The following is a 6,000-nucleotide window of genomic DNA, read 5'->3' as shown; positions in this document are numbered from 1 at the left end:
ATATTAATGATATTGTTTGGTAATTTCTGCTTTTGCTTGGATCACCTTTCTTAGGAATAGGCATAAATAAGGATCTCTTCCAATTGGTTGGCCAGGTAACTGTTTTTCAAACTTCTTGGAGTACAAGAGTGAGCACTTCCAGTGCAGCATCCACTTGTTGAAATATCTCCATTGGTATTTTGTCAATTTCCCGAGCCTTGTTTTTTGCCTGGGCCTGCAGTGCAGCTTGGACTTATTCCTTCAATGTCGTCGGTTCCTGATTATGTGTTACCTCCTGAAATGGTTGAACATCAGCCAGATCTTTTGGTGTACTGACTCTGTGTGTTCCTTTCATCTTCTTTTGATGCTTTCTGGTCATTTAGTATTTCTTTGTAGAATCCTTCAGTATTGCATCTCAAGGTTGTATTTCTTCTTCAGTTCTTTCAGCTTGAGAAATGCTGAACGTGTTCTTCCCTTTTGCACTTCTATCTCAGGTTTTTGCACATGTAATCATAACACTTTATTTTGTCTTCTTAGTTGCCCTTGAAAGTCTTCTGTTCACCTCTTTTGCTTCGTCATTTATTCATTTCACTTTAGCTATTTGACTTTCAAGAGCAAGTCTCAGAGTCTCAACTGACATGCATTTTCATCTTTTCTTTCTCTCCTGTCTTTTTAGTGACCCCTTGCTTTCTTTATTTATGATGTCCTTGGTGTCATTCCACAACTCATCTGGCTACGGCTGCTAAGCAAAGGGTTGGCAGTTCAAATCTGCCAGGCGCTCCTTGGAAACTTTATGGGACAGTTCTACTCTGTCCTATAGGGTCACTATGAGTCAGAATTGACTTGATGGCACTGGGTTTGGTTTGGTTTGTTTAGTGTCACTCCACAGCTCATCTGGCCTTTGGTAATTAGTGTTCAAGACATCAAATCTATTCTTGCGATGGTGGAGAGGCTCAATATCATCAGTCAGAACAAAGCCAGGGGCCAACCACAGAACTGACAGTCAATTGTTCATATGCAAGTACAAGCTGAAGCTGAAGAAATCTAGAGCAAGTCTATGAAAACCAAAATATGACCTTAAATATATCCCACCAAAAATATAGAGATCATCTCAAGAATCGATTTGACGCATTGAACACTAATGACCGCAGATTAGTCAAGTTTAGATGTCATCAAGTACATCACACCTGAAGAAATCAAAAAATCATTAAAAGACAAGAAAGACAAAACCAAATGGATGTCAAAAGGTACTCTGACATTTGTTCTTGAATGTAGAGTAGCTAAAGCAAACAAGAGAAATAATACGGTTTAAGAGGTGAACAGAAGATTTCAAAGGGAGGCTCTAGAAGACAATTTAAAGTATTATAATGAAATGTGCTAAGACCGGGAGTTAAAAAAGTGAAAAGGAAGGACATGTTTGACATTTCTCAAGCTGAAAGAATGGAAGAAAAAATTCAAGACACATGAGAAAATTTTATGGTATGTTATTTATATCTCAATAAAAGCATTTAAAATATAAAAGAAACAAGAAATAAAGCCAATTTGTCTGACTTTCTAGATGCAAAATAAAAGATATATCCATGTATGAAGCACTTTAAAAGATGTAGAACCCATGCTTACCTGAAAAAAAAAAAACACATGCTTACCTGAGCAGGTATTAAATGTCTTTATGGTTAGAAAAATCATGAAAATTTAATAATTTTTAGAAAATAAAGCCTTGTAAAAAGTTCTTATACTTTATTTCTGTATCAATGATTTTATATAAGTTCACAAATTCCATAGAATCAATGGGTTGTGATGTTCATAGATAAGTTCCATGAAAAAGCGAGTTTTAAAAATGAAAACATTTTCTATGAGAGAATAAATGTTGAATATTTACATTGCCTTCTCCAGGGATGACTAATTTCTATTGTCCAAGTAGTAAACTAATATTTTGAGCTAATAATTATATAAATAAACAGGTACATCTGATCTTGTACTTTGCTGTTATTTCATATGTTGAGAATGCCTGATGGTATTTAACTAATATAATATCATCCTAAATATTTTTATTCTTCTTATCAAGGGGACTCTACAGGTTTGTTATTAGTTGTTGTTGTATATAGGTAAGACTGGCTATAATAAGATGAACTTCTGCTAGAATATGACACAGTGGAAACTGGAAGAAACATTTCATGTTGTAGTGAAGGGCATGCCCTTCACAGTTCTAGGGTGCGCCATTCACATATGCTGGAAATTAAAATATCACTCTTCCTATAACTTGATTTCTGAGACTTCCCTACCTCAATGTTTGTGTTCACCTCTCCACCAGTTTACTCTTTCTCTAGGGAATCCAGCAATATATGTAGTACCAATTTGTCAATTCCCTCAGCCCCATGTGCTTGGTGGTAACTTTATCTAATAGAGAAACCATATACAGGTACTATTTAACACTTGGTGTGTGGGTTCAGTCCTGGGAGAAGGACATCATGGTTGGTATAGTAGGGGGTCAGTTAAATATAGAAAGAAGCTCAGTGAGATGGATTGACACAGTGTCTATAACAATGGGTTCAAACATAGCAATGATTGTGAGGTGGTGCAGAACCAGGCACTTGTTTGTTCTGTTGTTCATGGGGTTTCTGTGATCAGTATCAACTCCTGGCACCTTAAAACAACAAGTATTAAGATTACTGGGGATTATTATATATTTTAACGAATCACAGATTATTTCTTATTAGAACTGTAATAATATTTACTGTATATCAAGCTCCTCAGTATTTTCTTATCATTCACTGTCTCTCCTTCTTTCTCTGTTTCTCTTATTTTCAGGAGCTCCTTCAATGAAAAACTGTGTGAGCGGATTAGACAAATTTATTTTCTTTGAGTTGATGAGTATCAATGAGTTGTGTGTTTTCCTTTTGGTAGGTATGATTACTGTGGTGGGAAGCTCTTCGATGTTTACATTAATCATGGCAATAACCAATATATTGCACATTTACAGATGGTTCTTTCACATTTTAGACTCTATAAATGGCAAAAATATTACCACACGGTGCCCTTCACAACTTCAGGTAGTGCTTGTGTCTCTTCTCATTGTACCATCTAGAATTCTTTTCCCAGATGTGTAATGAAACACTCAATAAGTAAATGAATCACTCAAACAGTAGCTCAAGAGGACGTTTTCATTTATTTTAAAAAAGAACCGGAAAAGAAAAAGAAAAAGAAAAAAAAAAGAAACTGTCCAGTAGTGGGCCCTGATGGCTCTTGTTGGTTCAGCTCAGCAAAATCAAAGTTAATGTACTTGGCAATCCATTGTCCTTAAACTCCCCCAAAGTTGAAGTTCACACAGCAACAAAGTCCAGGAAGAAGAAGGTGATAGGGAATAAATCTTCTCACAGACCTCCTTTTTTAAAGAAGTAACATCAATAGTGTCTTTGTTTTTAAAAAGTGGCTGAACTTCTTGAGGCAAAAGTCCAAAAATCATTTCTTAAAATGGGAACTTCCTCGTTTATTGATTTTTAACATCTTCCTTGCTAAACCAAAAAGCCAAACCCGTGCCGCACAGTCAATTCCAACTCCTACCTACACAGGACAGACTAGAACTGCCCCCTAGGGTTTCCAAAGAGATGCTGGTGGGTTCAAACTGCTGACCTTTGGGTTAGCAGCTGAGCTCTAACCACTGTGTCACCATGGCTCCTGTTCCTTAATACTTCATAAAAATTCCTTATATCCCCCACCGGACATTTATTATAAACCTGCCCAGACTATGTTCTGCATTCACGTTGTGATGGTTTTCCATTATTTAGTTTGAACAAATCATGCATCAAAATGAACTGATTAGCTTCCTGTGTCAATTTATTAATTCATTGTCTCTATTGAATTTATTTTCTCTTCCAAGCGTTGTCCTAGATATTCACTATTTTATGAACCCCACTGCTATTTCTCTTCTTTTAATTGGATATTCTCTGTCATCTCAGGGATAACATCATTAACTCAGAAAATTTGCATTAAGAAGTTTTTTAGACTAGCTCTTATGAACCTGGAAAGTGGAACCTACATGTAGAACATGTTTGAAACTTGTTTTTGTGCTTAAGACCACTATGAACTTGGACTATTTATTTATCCTTTGTGAGTTGAACTTGGTTAATTTATTTACCCTCTTTTATCCTCCATTTTATCATCTGAGTTATGTAAATATGAATAGACTGTGCCTCAAAGAGCTGTTGTGAAAACGAATTTAACTAAACATTGAAGAATGACAATGATACACCAGTCAATAAGTCTAAGGTATTATTGCCTGTTAGTGCTCATTGTTGCTGTGGAAATCCCTGGTTCCACTCGGACTGACTTGTCTCATTAAATAAACCAGAGACTCAAGTGGGAGTACTGAAAGGCAACTTTATTTCATTGTTCAAGGAAGGAAACAGTTGGTGCTGATGTTGTCAAAACTGCTCAGTGAGAGTGAGGCAAAAGGTTACTTTTAAGGGGTTTACAAGTAGGAAGATCATACAAGTTACAACGGCAACATTATCAATCAAACTACTTTGGTGCAATGTGGTTTAAATGTTACTTCATGCATCATATGTTCAGAATATGGTTCTTACACTCCACCCAGAGATGGAGAATTTACTACGTATGATGCTTAAAAGGTTACCCAGAATGTCAACCTGGCATCTAAACCAGATCTGCCAATTTCCTCTAGGTCGGGCAGCAATTAAAAAGAGGGAAACCAAGATTTTAATGTAAAACTATGGGAAATATCAAGAAACCAGAATTCTAATGTAAAGCTAAGGGTGGGGGGGAGGGGTGCCAAGTAAGCTGCTCCAGGCAGTAGATTGTTCCCCAGCCTGGGGAACTCTGTCTTATCATGGTCATCTTCTCCTTCTAGCTGCTTCAACCTTTCAAAAATATTGATGCTCATATGAAAATAAAACATGCACCTTCTCTTATATCCCAATGGACTATTTTTATTTGAATTTCATTGTCTACGTGAGGGATTTTATTTCATGATAGTGAGCCATTAAAACAATTTAGACTCTGGTAAAAAAAAAAAAAAAAGCTTCGGTAAAATCTTAGAAATTTTACAAAGAAAAAATAATAATAAACAAAAATACATGGTAAAATTTGAGGAATAACATGGAGCAACTATGCCCATAAGGCAAGAAAACTGTGTCCTTGCCACATAACATACCTCACTTTAATTAGAAATACATCTTGGTACAAACAATAGGATTATCTCATTTTGCCTCTCACAAGTCGGGTAAAGAAAAGTCAATGGAAATATAGTGCATGATAAATATTGAACAAATGTTAGGGAAACAAAGAAAGACAGGCAACAAATTTAACTCATCATAGCATATCCTGTTACTCAAGGAAATACACAAAGAAATAATTGAATAAATGTTTTTCAAAAGCTTTTCACATACATAGTAAAAGATAACAACTCTTGAGACAAAAAAAAAAGATAGTTATTAAATAAGAATGACAAGTGGGAAAGGGATTCCAAACCTGGGAACAACTATAGATGACCTCAAGAAATGTATCTTAATTGGTGTGTGTATTGATCTCGGCAAAAATGCACTGATTAAAATAAAGTCAGATGTGGAGCCGAACCTTTGAATTGCTGAACAGTAAAAAAACAAATTAACATGGGAAGGTAAAGGCATTAATAAGAAAAGACTGGAACCCTAAAGTCTGGAATGGGGGACATTTGAGCAAATTGACATCACTGAGTAACTCAAATCATCACAATACACTGAGAATCATTAAAACCTGGCAGAATCTAATACCCTTCCTCAGAAATTAAGAAGGCCAAAACAGAAGGCAAGGGCTTACACAAATACACACATACACAAACACAAATACTGACTTTGTAAAGTTTATTTTAATTGTTGAAAAAAACAGAATCACTGTAACTCCAGTTTTGTACCTACTACTTTTTTCCCACTCCCACTCAGCATATTCACACTCCTTGCCTGATTTCATGGTCCCAAACACACTCTCCTGGAGCCATGGCGGTTCACTGGGCAGGAGCTTGGCTGC

This window comes from Loxodonta africana, chromosome 7 (genome assembly GCF_030014295.1).
Source record: "Loxodonta africana isolate mLoxAfr1 chromosome 7, mLoxAfr1.hap2, whole genome shotgun sequence".
In the NCBI taxonomy this organism is placed as follows: Eukaryota; Metazoa; Chordata; class Mammalia; order Proboscidea; family Elephantidae; genus Loxodonta; species Loxodonta africana.
The sequence above is the reverse complement of the archived record's forward strand: the minus strand, read 5'-3'. Positions refer to the sequence as shown.